We start from the raw sequence: 15,069 nt of genomic DNA on the forward strand, positions 1-15,069 counted from the left end.
CTCCTTTGGAGAGTGTGCGGGCTCCACTGCTTCAAGGCATCACCTGAGGGCTCATGGATGAGGAGACTCCTGAACTCCTTCAGCACGTTCATTCCTAGGGTGACAGCATGCCTGTTACCTGCTTCTCCATTGGTTAACACTACTCTCTTTCGACCCAGGTCTTTGCCGCAAATGGAAATTTGTATCCAGACCACCCCTGCGACCGGGATGGGTGAGAGATTGGCAGCTATCAGTCTTATCACTGGGCCCCACTCAGACCGTATTGCTTCAAGAAAATGTCACCGGAAGTAGGTTTCAGGCATCGTAGTCTCCTGTGAACCTGTGATCACCAGACTGCACTGCATGACCATCCATTTCAGCCAAGAGGAGAGGGCACGTAGAGACTAAATTTGTGGGACTTCTGATACTCCTTTGTGACTTTTCAGGCTCCAGGCGGCGTCCCCCAGGCTCGGAGCCCTCTAGTTTAACAGACGGCGTGAAAGAGGCCTACTCCGTCGTGTGCACGCCCAAGCCAAATGTCCGGTTTCTCCACAATCATAACAGGTGAGAAGCCTCTCCCGATGGAACATCCTTGTTCCGCAGCAAGGTTCAGGGCCATCTCTGCCCCTGACGAATTCGAGGTCCCTAAAGACTTGTTTGTCTCAGCCAACTCTTCTCGCATATCCTGGATTTCCTTCCGCAATTCCTCCACCCATCGTGATTCGGTGACCACGTTCACAGATACCTCTCCGCTCCAGACCTTCCTTACCGGGACTGTCACCCCTTGCTCACGTGTGCGTGCCTCGTTTTCTATCTCTGACAAGGTCATGCGGGGATTCTCTCGCAATGCCTGTTTTGTCAGCACATCTCGCAATCCTGTCACCAGTTGATCCTGCAACAGTACGTCAGTAGGCCCTATGCCGATGCCGTCTTTTCTAGTGATAGCAGTATGGATTTCCTGAAGGGCGTTCATGTACTGAGTCACCATCTCCTCCTCCCTTTGCATACAGATAAATAGAAGCATACGTAATTCCCCTACATCCGTGGGGTTCCCATGGGTCTCCTCCAAGATTTCGAGCACCTTGTTAAAGGTGTCTCACTTTCTGGGGGGGGTCATAACATAACTGAATCTCTGGCTTCTCCATCCAGAGCCATCATGGCCACCTTGGCTTCTAATGTAGGAGTCATGGGGTGCATCCTAATCCTCCCTCTAATGCGCTCAGTCCAGCTCCATAACATGGTATTATTTCCCGTGAACTTGGGGAGGTTACTCAACATCGCCCCCAGGGAGAAACTGGTCCTAGGGCTCATCCCATCTGCTTGATCTGCCACCTCTGCACCCGTAGACTGCATCCTGTCGACTATGCCAAGTGTGAGATAGCAGGAAACTGAGGATGCAGTGACAAGCAGGAGCCAGAACAAGAGTTAACAGGTTTATTACAGGGAATACTCCACGCAGGGAGGTAATGAGTTAATAGAGGGTAAACATGAATATAATGTCTATATAAGAGCAGTGGATCATGAAAAAAGTAAACTTATGAGTCCACTGGGGTCCTGGCTGTGCAGGTTTGCAATCCCATGGCGGCGTCCACGTAGGTGATGCGTAAAGTCTCTGACATGATCCTGAAGATAGTTGAGGAGCTGGCTCCTGATGAAGGTGGTGTATCCAGGCTCTCCTAAGCATGGTCCTGCGTTACCGGGTTGACGAACATGGGGTGTCACAGTCTGTGGAATCACCGGAGCATGGCTCAGCTTATCAGTGACAGCGGGGGTGAAACTGCCCAGCCCTGTGTGAAGCACCAGGTCAGTCTTAGGCCACGAGCCCGTGGCAATCAGCCGGACGGTAAAAGGAGGCTTCTTGGTGTCAGGAGTGAGCCAACTCACAGCTACTTTCTGTTCACAGTCAGTGAGCGCATAAGATGGGGGAATACAGCGTGGTGCTGAGGTATTGCGTCGCTGACAGGAGAGTGAACCAACTTTCTCCTGTTGCGCGATCTGTCTTCTTGCCAAGACCCCTGTTTTCCCATGCGCCGTCCCTTTTATCCCCGACACGCCCCTACAATCCAGTTCAATGGTCTGTTCGGGTCAGAAATCTTTCCTCCAGCAACAATGGTGACAGAGAGGTTCCACCGGGCCGGTCCACAATGGCCCCATAAGATGCTCCATACAAAAATGTGCCCCATATAATGCTGCATAAAGATGATGATGGCCCCATAAGATGCTCCATACAAAAATATGCCCCATAAAATACTCCATAAAGTTGAGGATGGGCCCCATAGATGTTCATATAATGTTCAATAATGCAGTTTATGCTGATCATATACCCTATATTGCTGCTGCAATAAAAATAAATTACACACTCGCCTCTCGTCGCTGGCTGCTGCTCCTCAGCATCACTGGCTCTCTGCAGTGATTGTTCAGGCAGTGGGCACACACTAATCACATCATCGCACCATCTGACCTGAATGTCACAGCCAGAGGACGTGGAAGACACAGCACGACGGTGGAACGGGGACAGGTGAATATTGCAAGTGCCGGGGACCTGAGCAAGCAGCTGAACAGGCACCAGGCCCGCATAGCGCGCCAGTGTCTCCGCCTGCTCAGGATTCTGGCACGTGTTCCAGCGACTGGAATACTTACCGAGGCTGCAGGGGGAGTGCGCAGATGATCCGGAGACACAGGAGACCTCTGCACTGCATCGGAGAACATTTAAGTGGGACCATGACTTGTGTACAAGCCGAGGGGGGTCTTTTTCAGCAAAAAAAAGGTGCTGAAAAACTCAGTTTATACACAAGTATATACGGTAGTTTCGCTGCCCTGACAAATTGGTGGCAGCTATGGGATCTGTGTGACCCCCCTTCCCACCCACTTAAGCTATCCTTGACAATATAGTACTGTGCAAGAGCTTTAGGCAGGTGTGAAAAAAGTACTTCAAAGAATGCTTTAAAAATAAAGCCTTTTCTAAGGGCCCCGTTACATTTAGCGATGCACAAGCGATCCCGACCACGATATGACCCAGTCAGGATCGCTGGTGCATAGCTAAATGGTTGCTAGTGAGCTGCCAAACAGGCAGATCTCAGCAGTGACGCAGTGACGCAGCAGCAGTCATTACTTACCTGTTAGACGCGGCAATATAGACGTCCTCCGCCCGAGTCCACGCGTCGCTTGTTGGCACCAGCAGGCAGCCCAGCAGGAAGCAACCGACGAGAAATGGCCCAGGCGATCAGCGATAGCCAGCGGGGGAGCCGGTCGGAGGTAAGTATCACATGTAGCGATATCGCTAGCAATATCGCTGCTGCGTCACAAAATCGGTGACGCTTTAGTGATATTGCTAGCGATATCGCTATGTGTAAAGCCCCCTTAAGGCAATAATGCTGTTTCAATGTTCTAGAGAAATCATTCTTGGTAAATCAAGTTGCAACCTTTATGGTTGCTCACTTATATGCTTTTTTGGTTGGCACCTGTTCACACTAACTTGGATATGCTGTCTTTTTCTCGATTTGTATCAAAGCCTTTTTGGACATGTGCAGTCCCACTCCCATCAGCCACAGGTTATTTTAAGTAGTTAGCTGGTCCATTCCTGCCCCATAAATTGTAGGCTTTTTTGCACAGGAGTAGTGACATCAGGACATGGACCCCACTTTTGAAGGAGGCCTTGACTTGGCAGTTGGGCTCACATATATTGGCCAATCTATGCACTAAGTACCTTCTTTTTTCCTGTATTTTTTATAACAATTTTGCAGATGAATATTTCATATATACATTAAAAAGCACTTTTTTTCCTTTTTCCCTCATTTTCTATGGAAGGAATGCAGTTTCAATGTTGTAGAATAACCATTCTCAGTAAGCCATGGTGCAACCTTTATCGTTTTTCAATTTAAAAATAAAAAAGTTTTTTTTTCAGTAATTTAGCAAATGCAAAGTAAATGAAAAAGAGAAATATAAATCAAAATTTGAAGTTTCCACAATCAGTGATGGTTTGGGGAGCCATGTCATCTACTGGTATAGGTACACTGTGTGTTATCAAGACTAAAGTCTGAGCAGCAGTCTACCAGCAAATTTTAGAGCACTTCCTGCTTCCCTCTGCTCAAGCTTTTTGGAGATGGAAATTTAACTCTCCAGCAGGACTTGGCATCTGTCCACACTGCCAAAAGTACCAATACCTGGTTTAAAAACAACAGTATCACTGTGCTTGATTGGCCAGCAAACTCGCCTGACCTTAACCCCATAAAGAATCTATGGGGTATTATAAAGAGGAAGATGAGAGACATCAGACCCAACAATGCAGATGAGCAGAAGGCTGCTATCAAAGCATCCTGGGCTTCCATAACACCTCAGCAGTGCCACAGGCTGAAAGCGTCCATGCCACACCGCATTGATGCAGTAATTGATGCCAAAAGAGACCCAAACAAGTATTGAGTGCATTTACTGAACATACATTTCTGTAGACTAACATTTCAGACAAAAAAAACATTTTGAATAGTGCTGCTGAGTACAGCTCCATTCAAGGTGTTTACATCCAGCTGGCACCAGGGGGAAAAAAAAAACAGCCATTTGGTGGGAGCACCAGATGCCAGACCCTCACCAATCTGCTATTGATGACCTTACCTTTTACAGTATATAGTTCAACAAATACCAAGTCACTGACACCTTTAAGTCCCAGTAATCAGTAATCTCTTAAGCTCATTAAGTTACAGCCTTGAAGTCACACATAGCGACTCACCAGCAATCCCGACAACGATATTAATGTGTCAGGATCGCTGGTGAGTCGCTATGTGATCGCTGGTGAGCTGTCAAACAGACAGCTTCACCAGCGATCAGCACCAGCGACGCCGAGCGTGCGGCGTCGCTGTGTACTTTAGCTACCAGCGCGCTGATGCAGGGAGCTGGTAACTAAGGTACACATCGGGTTTCTAAGGGATGTGCGTCACTTAGAAACCCGATGTGTACCTTAGTTACCAGCTCCCTGCATCAGCGCGCTGGTAACTAAGGTACACAGAGGGTTTCTAAGCACCGCACGGTGCTTAGAAACCCTGCGTTTACCTTACTTACCAGCTGATCGCTGGTCTCCCGCCTGTCACACGCAGCGATGCGTGAGGGCCAGCGGAAGACCAACGATCAAAGAAATGTCCAGGGCTTTCCAAGAGCGATCAGCGATACCGGCAGGGGGGCCGGTCGCTGATCGCTGTCACACACAGCGATCTCGCTGGTGAGATCGCTGTTGCGTCACAAAACTTGTGACTCAGCAGTGATCTCGCTAGCGAGATCGCTATGTGTGACGGGGCCCTAATTGTATGAATGTGAAATAGTACATATCTCCTACTCAATCTTACAAAATAGCTGTAAACATGCTATTCCAGCATAAGCAAAAACATAGAATTCATTGTTCAATACAATTAATCCAATCCTCTTCCGCTCTGTAGTTCTGACTAGCCAGCAAGGTTGCCAATCGTCAATAAATTCCTGGACAGTTCTTAAAAATAGGGCACTTTTTTGCCTTGTCCGTAAAAAATATTTGAGGCATCCAGGATTTTTTGGAGGCTGAAGAAACTTGTACAGATATAATTTTTAGAATTACAATTTTACAGTTATAATAATAATAATAATAAATGCAGCTAATTTGATAAGCAGAATTATGGGCTGTAAAAAGGGATCACTCCTAATCAGTGATTATGGTTTTCAAATGTGTCCTGTAGCGTGGCTAAGGGTCGTATAGTCGATGGGAGAAATGTGTCACAGAGATAGCTTGTCTCAGATGTAGCCCAGAGTGTTTTCTTTAGTGCACGTAAGCACTAAGGAGTCGTTTACACTTGTGTCCGGATTACTAGTAGCTCAGAGATGGGAGGGTCTGGCTATCCATATACCGTACCTCTATAGGTGTTTGAGGACCTGCGGTGATGTCACAGTCACTTGACTAGACATGTGATAGGTTCCTTGGTGTGGTTATACCTATATAATGTAGGCTACTGCTTAACACAGGGGCTGTATGTGGGGAGGGGGGAAGCCTTCTGTGTGTGTTGAGGCTCTAGGACCGAGCCTGAAGTACTGGACACTTGTACTTTATTTTGCCTGAGCTAAAGGCTATTTTTTTTCTGTTCTGTTTTGTGGGTTTGTGAAGCAATAAACCCCATGAACTTTAAAAGGAACGTGCCTCCTGATTACCACCCATTGCACCTGAGCGAGTACAATCCCTACAGTCCATCAAAATATTATCTGCCCTTGATTTTTTGATAAAAAATAAAATACGTCAAGTTGGCAACCATGCTAGCTGGCTCACACAGTGTCTTCTGTACAGACTGGAAGATGATTTCTCAATGTCAGTCTATGAGAGTCTCCGGCCAACATAGAAGACTCTCTGTATGCCAGCTAGTCACAACTGCGGTCCTGTTGTGAGGAAGAAGATTAGCAAAGTAATGGGAATGGAAGAAGACAGTGATTGGTATGGATTTTATTACATGCACGGGATCTACCTCCTTAGCCATAATAAGGCTAAGGAGGTAATATATATGTATATGGTTTGTATGTAGGTGTCCATGGCAACACTTTTAAAGCTTGATGCAATTTGTAGAGAGTCAGAGATCACAAAGAATACCTGTACAGGGTGAGGCCAGGGATGTACCAGGGTGTGGCAGTGTAGGAAATAAAAACATCCACTCATTTCGCAACCATCCTGTACAATAATAACACCTTTCCTTCGATTGAAGTGTACTCTGCCATCGCGTTTATAGACTAAAAAGGAAAAAGTAATTTAATGCATGCTAAGTCTCAGAAACAGGTTTTTAGAACATAGATTAACAAGTCATGGAAACAATGGAAACTGTTACAGCTGTAAGAATAAAAACTTGGTTCCAGAATCCATGTACTGTATCTTATCAAATACAGCTTGATCTTTCCTGGCTATATGGTTGATACATAGCACACACTAAATGTGAAAAGTAAGATCATGGTTTGTTTTTAATGTCCACTATTGAACTACACTTTATTAAAAAGAACCTGTGATTCTGTGATTAGATTCTTGCTTCTGAAATCACAGGCAATGTGAATTACATGAAGGTTGTGCATTTGCAGCCAGGTAGGTTTTTTTTTTCAGAAACTCTCGAGCACCAGCCGGGGACCGAAATGAAAGATGAGACTAGTCTGATGCAGCCCTTGGCCGACTTCTCCCCGCCTGAGACAAATGACTGGTGTATATTGTGAGAAACCTGTCAATCAACTGTAGTAGGGAGAAGGGCAGCCAACTGGGGGCCACGCCTGAATAATTACGCTTCTCCTTACAGTCCCTAGCGGCTTTTCAGAGAAACATACTTGACTGCTATCGTACATCCAAACTCTAATTCATTCTACCCGTGGTTCAGGCAGCATGAATCTAATGACTGCCTTTAATAGCTTTCCTCTGTAGTATAAAAGAAACACTGTATACTTATTACCTGGACTAGTGCCATTCTTTCACTCACCAATTAATGTCCCCAGTGGTGGTGGGGGGTTACGAGACATAAACCAATGCCACCTGAAGGCTACAATTGATCAGCATAGCTTTTCATTTTAAGGTTTAAAGAAGACAAGTCCATTGAGACACCCCCACTGCTGTCATATGCAATAGCACTGCTTATGTGAGAAAACTTCCAAAATGCTCCTGTGTAAATGCTCCTTTCGGCTTTGTTCTACTTATATGGCTCTACATTTTAAGAGGTTTGATAAAATCACCATAGAGGGGTGGTAGAGTAGATGAAGATGCTGTGCCAACAAGGGGGTTGTATTATGTGGTTTACTGTTGTAATATGTTCTTGTGTGTGATAATAGGTTTGATTTTAATCCTATGGCCAGTGTTGTGTTCGGTTCTCCTCTAGGCCTTGTCTTAAGGCCCTCCCTGGGAATGCGGGAGATCTGTCTACTATGGGACCCACATTAGGTATAGGAATACAGCTTCTACTGCACAGTGCATTATGTAGTTAATAGTGTTGGGATTTGCCCATATTTTGGGAGGGGTTACAGGTGTTTTATAAGAAAAGTGTTTTTCCAGGTTGTAGGAGTGTTCTGTGGGAAGTCTAGTCAGCTGTGAGAGGAAACAAGGCTGTAAATTACAGTGTTAACAGATTCTAAGAAAAGTAGATGCAGCAGAGGCGAGAAGGTTCTGTCAGTTCAAGTCTCCCCACAGTATGAGGACATATCCAAAGTTTTGTCTGGATGTAGGGACAGTCTTGGGCCTGAGGTAATCGTGAGCAGCGACAGTTTACGTAGGCACAGATAGTTGCGCTGGCTATAGTGTCACCGCTGCTCACCATCTTTTTGGAATCTTCAAAGTCTTGAAGAACAAAGCAAATCTCAGACATCCATGCCCACTCTTCAGTTATGTGCAGAGGCTGACCAGAGTACCGACAGGCGTGTTGGAGTTGGTACTCAACCACTGGCCTCTTCTGCTCACAAAGCTTTAGCAGCATGTGCAGCGTGGAGTTTCAGAGTGTGGTGATGTTGCTCACCAGTCAGTGAGCTGGCACTTGTATGCGCTGCTGCAGCACTGTCACAGCAGCGTCAGCTGTAGTAGCCGACTTGAGGAAATGGGCGCTGACGTGGTGTACTTTGACCAGAAGTTCTGGCAAATCTGGGTAGGTTTTCAGAAACCGTTGAACTACCAAGTTGAGTACATATGCCAAACTTGGTATGTGTGTGAGCTTGCCAAGCTTCACAGCCGCCACTAGGTTATGGCCATTATCACACAAGACCATATGTGGTTGGAGGTTCAGCATCAAAAAACACAGATCTGTCTGGTCTGTTATTTCTTTAAGTAACTATACCACGGTGTGTGGTTTGTCTCCTAGACACATTAGCTTCAGCAGAGTCTGTTGCAGCTTCACTGAGGCAGTGCTGCGGAGCTTCCAGCTGATGAGGATGACATGATCTCAGATACCACATCGGATATGGAGAATGAGAAGGAAAAATAGGCGGTTCAGAAACTTCTGTAGGAGGTGGAGGAAACCCTGATAGAAGGAGGGCCAGCAATTCTTGGCTTTGGGAGCACATGCACTTTCCAGGATGTGACTCAGCCCCAACCTCCACAATGTTCATCCAGTTTGCCATCAGGGAAATGATGAGCAATTGACCGATGTCAAATTAATGTAATCGTCTTAGTAGCGCTAACCTTCTGTAACAAAAACCTGACCTGTACATACAAAGCAAAATAAAGCAAGTGTGAACAGGTAGAAGCTGTGACTACATACTATACAAACAAAAATAATACAGCAGCACTCTAAGATCTGTACACAGTTCTGATATACCAAATTCACTGTTTGCAAAGGTTAACTTGAGTCTGATCTCACTGAATGAAATGTGTAATTCAGCACCTAACTTAACATTTGACAAGCAATTGACCAGTGTCAAGTTCAATTAATCCGAGATAACCTTCTGTGACAATTCATCAAGAGGGTGCACTAGGGGTCAAGTTCAGGGGTGGGCATACCACTGGCGCAAAGTCTGCAGCCGCATACAGTTCCCGAAGGTAAAGGGGCCCACTTCCAGCTCCAAAGCAGGTAGAATTATGTATTATGATGAGCTATGAAACTGAAAAGGGCTCATATACTATTCTTGCATAGGGGTACTTTTCCCATGCATGTCCGCTCCTGGTCAAGGTAACCTTTGCTATATCTACAACCAAATAACTATACTCATTACCATATGTTCAAATCCACAAGTATGAACATGGACACATCAATGTCCAGTGCACAACCAAAGAACCAAAACAATTAAGTTCGTTAAAAAGTCATATTTATTAATATATTTTAAAATAAATGAACCAATTTCATATACAATTATATATATAAGGTGCCTCACAATTATATATTCTTGTATATGAAATTGGTTCATTTATTTTAAAATATATTAATAAATATGACTTTTTAACAAACTTAATTGTTGTTTTGGTTCTTTGGTTGTGCACTGGACATTGATGTGTCCATGTTCACACTTGTGGATTTGAGTGTTTTGAGTTGAACCTTATACTCTTGGACTTTGCTCATGTTGATATTTGCATTACCATATGTGAATATTGTTGCATCATTACATAACGAGTTCTGTGCAGCTGAGCAGCTTGGCAAAGCTAGGTATTAGTACTTAATAAAATAAAGTTGCTAATGAAGGATGTAGTTGGGTCAGATAAAACCTATGAATATTTTATATTAGGAAATAAATATGGGTATTTGCAGAGATCAAAATATGCTAATGAGGACACTATTCTTCTTGAGAAAACAGTAGGCCAACAAACCTAAAATGCATGTTACGTTAACACTTTATACAAATTCATAGATCAATCATCTCTGCAAATTCATTCCATCCACTGCCCAATGTAGCTCATGCAGCAGCACCTCATCAGAGCTTGATATCTCTTACATGTACATAGATGAGTAAAAGCTAATTACAAAGCAGTGTTTTTGTATAACAGAAACGGCCCCTTCCACTGTAGTGCACTAATTCTTCGGACTTCCCCTTTATGATACAAAACAGGTGGCTAGTGGGAATTTCCTACAATTTCCCCACAACACACAAAAATACCAAAAATCTGTTATTTATCTGAAGAATTAAAAAAAAAAATTGATAGATGGGAACTTACCATATGTTGTGGATACAATGGAATTAGAGAGCAATAGATTTCATTAGAATTTCTTGGAGCCTTCTGCCATTAGACTGAATTGTATAAAACATATGAGAAAGTAGATAGAAAAAGCAGTCAAAAGCAATAGCAGACCTGCTGAAATCTGTACAGTTCTTACTATTGAAAGTGAAGCACGAGAGAACTCCTATATCAGAGGTGCCCAGCCTTTTTGGGTCTGAAGACCATATTATCGGACTGAACCAATCACAAGGGCTGTAATATAACTTAAAGCTATATACTATTAAGACATTTGTAACATTTTGAAATATCTGATAAAAAGCCCCTTGCATTTCCAGCTCTCCCACCTACCAGGAGAACGATCTACTCCTCAACTATCCAAACTTGAAAAGAGAAGATATTATGTATGCTGCTTTCTCGGTTGCCTTTTTTATGAGTTGTTAAAACAGGTGCATGTTTCACTGTTTCCATAAAACTACAATGTAGATAGTCACACACGTGTATGGTCAACCTATCTACAATACAACATAGGGGTCAGGAGACCCTATTCTGCTTTTATATGGGGGTTCCAGGAATGGATACACCATTAGTACTTACTCATCCCTGTTCTAACACTGCGTGCCACTCCACTCTGACATGAAAAATTCATGTCTATGACTAGATGGTCAGGGGCTGCTAAAATTGGCATCACGGGCTGCAGGTTGCACATCCCTTTTCTAAATTGTAGTGTGAACACAGTCTGATTCTGTAAATACTTTATATTAATTTATTTACATTCAGCTATGAAACCTGGAGGATTGTAAAAGCAGAAGTGGTTCAATATTCGGGTGGCGTTCACATGCATAGTCATTTCTGTGGGACACAAACTGATGTTTTTTTTCAAGTAATTTGTGAGACAGATTGAAGCAAAAGGATTGTCATTGGATTTTCTTTGTTAAAAATATTTATGGTGAACACCAAACAGTACATGGAACAGATAAATTAAATTCCGGACTGATCAAGCAAATCAATAATCAGCAAATCGGCTATGGCAGGGCTCAATGATTTTAAAAGGAAACCTTACGGCTGATACATGCACCAATCCACAGACAGCATGTATTAGGCTTCATTGATTGTTATTCCATCCTCATTTTTCTCATCATTCACCAGTTATATCCCCCCTCCTTTTTCACACTTCATCAGTGACTCCTACTAAACCTCTATTAAAGGGAATCTGTCAGCTGTCCACAGGCATAATGTATCAGAAACTGGCTACATGATTTCAGCCAGGTATGTTTGACACTGCGGCGTTTTGTAGAAAAATATACTTTAAAAGCCACGAGGGACCAAGTCGCATGAGAGACATGAGAGAGGATAGGTGTAGTGGCATAACTAGAGTCCAATGAGCCCCAGTGCAAATTTGGACATGGGCCACCACCTGCATGTTGGTCAGAAGTATAGGTCCTTGTGGCGCTCTAGGTCTTATAAAGATATGTGTTCACCCCCCATATAATGATGTCACCCATCAAGGGCCCTTCCTAGTATAATGACCCCTTATCCTTGGTTCCTTCCTGGTATAATGTACTTCATCCTAAGCCTCTTCCTAGTTTCCTGAGTCTCTTCCTGGAATAAAGTTCCCCTTCCAATAATAGTGTCTCCTATCCTGACCCCTCCCTAGTATAATTTTCTCAGTCCTTCCTTTGTATAATGTACTCTATCCTGAGCCCCTTCCTGGTATAATGTCCCCCATTCTCAGCCCATTCCTGATATAATGTCCCCATCCTCAACCCCTTCCTAGTATGTTGTCCCCCATCTTGAGTCCCCTTCATGTACAATGTTCCCAGTTCTTCAACAAAACATTGAAAAATAAAATAAAATGATCTTTTTATCTTCCTTCACTCCCATGATGTGTGGCATCCTCTTCTATAGCTGGCAGCTGACTTCAGCTTGCCTGACATGGCGCATGACATCAATACCATGGGCATGCTGACATCAGCTGTCATCCTCTGATTGCGTGTATTGCAGTGCAGGGAGCCAGCAGGTCTCTACAGCGCAATCCGTTTCCATTTCCATGTCCTTGGACACACATCCAGTTGAATTAGGTGCTGATGTTGGGGAACCCCCTCCTACATGGAGCAGGATGCAGGTTCACCCTTTGAAATTGCAATTGTTACAAAAATAAAAATGTATTAACTTACCTTAGGGTTACATACTGTGTCTTCAGTGCAATCTAGTCTTGGCAGAGTGTGGGATTTCTATCTATACTGGGGTATGTCTGCAGGAAGACTGTCTATGATGGTGCATAATGTTTGGCGATATTATGGATAAAAAAAGAGGCATTGTAGGAGGGCGCTGGAAATGAGGTTCGTTGGATGCACTAAAGAGTCGGAGGCAGAGAAGGAGTTAAAAGGATTTACTTCAACAGGTTATGGTCATATAATGAATACTCTGTGCAGGGAGACGAAATCAACAGTGTTAAAACATGGGAACACTGAGCGCCACAACAGGATTTACACAAAAACCACAGTATTTGGAAGAAAAGGTGTACAAAAAAAAGATAACTTATCGCTTGCAGTTCTTGTTGGGGTGTGGCTGGAATATCTCCCGCCGGCGTCGTAGTTTGTGGACAAAGTCTTTGGCTCTGTTGTGGAGGTACGAAAAGCACTATCTCCCGACCATGCCAATGTATCTGGGCTCCCTGGGCTTGAGTACGTTGGTACGTAGAAACAGTCTCTTTCGCTGATTCCTCTGCGAACGCACCTTATTACCATCTTTTAATATTTGGTGCGTTCCGCCAGCCCTAACATTATACTAGCGCCAGGGTCTGGCTAGTAATGGCGGACGGACAACGACTGCAGCGGTACATCCAGCAGCTGGAGGGTAGGCTGGCGGCTCTTGAGCGCTCAGCCTCACCTGTGGATGTTACTGCAGTCGCTGTTCAGGCAGCCACAGAGGCTGTCTCCTGTGTGTCCCCTGCCATCCCTGCCCTGACTTTGTCCCGCCTCCCATTGCCCGAGAAGTTCTCGGGCGATAGTGCTTCTTGTAGGGTTTCGTGAGCCAGTGTACCATACAGCTGGAGCTGCTGGCTGCACGATTCCCCTCCGAGCGGGCTAAAGTGGGATTTGTTATTTCCCTCTTGTCGGGCAGGGCTCTGGAGTTGGCCACACCGCTGTGGGAGCGTGGTGATCATGTGGTGCAGAGTGCCTCGCGGTTCTTGGGCACTCTGAAGCAAGTCTTTTTGGGACCGCGAGTCACCTAGAAAATAAATGGGAAATGTTTATGACCATCCTTAATAGGCACTGTAAGTGGTTTATACCTTGTGGGAATAAAAGGACAAGAAATAGGAAAAACCCAATGTGACTAAAGAAAAAAGTAAGAGGGGCAATTAACAGTAAAAAGAAAGCATTTAAACTACTAAAGCAGGATGGCACCGTTGAAGCTCTAAAAAACTATAAGGAGGAAAATTCTTTATCTAAAAAAATAATTAAAGCTGCCAAAAAGGAAACTGAAAAGCACATTGCTAAGGAGAGTAAAACTAATCCAAAGCTGTTCTTCAACTATATCAGTAGTAAAAGAATCAAAAGTGAAAGTGCAGGCCCATTAAAAAATTGTGAGGAAAGTATGGTTGTAGATGATGAGGAAAAAGCTAATATATTAAACACCTTCTTCTTCACGGTATTCACGGTGGAAAATGAAATGCTAGGTGAAATGCCGAGAGACAAAGAAAACCCTATATTAAGGGTCACCAATCTAACCCAAGAAGAGGTGCAAAACCGGCTAAGTAAGATTAAATAGATAAATCTCTGGGTCCAGATGGCATACACCCACGAGTACTAAGAGAACTAAGTAATGTAATAGACAAACCATTATTTCTTATATTTAGAAACTCTATAGCGACGGGGTCTGTTCCACAGGACTGGCACATAGCAAATGTGGTACCAATATTCAAAAAGGGCTCTAAAAGTGAACCTGGAAATTATAGGCCAGTAAGTCTAACCTCTAATGTTGGTAAAATATTTGAAGGGTTTCAGAGGGATGTTATTCTGGATTATCTCAATGAGAATAACTGTTTAACGCCATATCAGCATGGGTTTATGAGGAATCGCTCCTGTCAAACCAATCTAATCAGTTTTTATGAAGAGGTAAGCTATATACTGGACCAAGGTGAGTCATTGAATGTGGTATATCTTGATTTTTCCAAAGCGTTTGATAGCGTGCCACACAAGAGGTTGGTACACAAAATGAGAATGCTGGGTCTGGGGGAAAATGTGTGTAAATGGGTAAGTAACTGGCTTAGTGATAGAAAGCAGACGGTGGTTATAAATGGTATATTCTCTAACTGGATCGCTGTGACCAGTGGGGTACCGCAGGGGTCGGTGTTGGGACCTATTCTCTTCAACATATTTATTAACGATCTGGTAGAAGGTTTGCACAGTAAAATATCGATATTTGCAGATGATACAAAACTATGTAAAGCAGTCAATACAAGAGAAGATAGTATTCTGCTACAG

At 43.9% G+C, this 15,069-nt stretch overlaps 1 long non-coding RNA gene across 2 annotated transcripts in view; it reads right to left on the minus strand.

Annotated features, from left to right (window-relative positions):
• Positions 1 to 6,750: 6,750 nt before the first annotated feature.
• LOC141100740 (uncharacterized) overlaps positions 6,751 to 15,069 on the minus strand; it is a 122,830-nt gene continuing 114,511 nt past the window's right edge. Inside the window, exons 3-4 of one of the 2 annotated variants that reach the window (XR_012234756.1) lie at positions 10,580 to 10,653; positions 6,751 to 9,136 (exon numbers count right to left, since the gene is read on the minus strand). This is a non-coding gene — a long non-coding RNA (uncharacterized lncRNA). Of the gene's footprint in view, positions 9,137 to 10,579; positions 10,654 to 12,975; positions 13,814 to 15,069 lie in introns of those variants that run through there. The other variant, XR_012234757.1, reaches the window with a different exon arrangement.

This window comes from Dendrobates tinctorius, unplaced genomic scaffold, assembly GCF_039654945.1.
Source record: "Dendrobates tinctorius isolate UK_male_01 unplaced genomic scaffold, ASM3965494v1 ptg000107l, whole genome shotgun sequence".
NCBI lineage: Eukaryota > Metazoa > Chordata > Amphibia > Anura > Dendrobatidae > Dendrobates > Dendrobates tinctorius.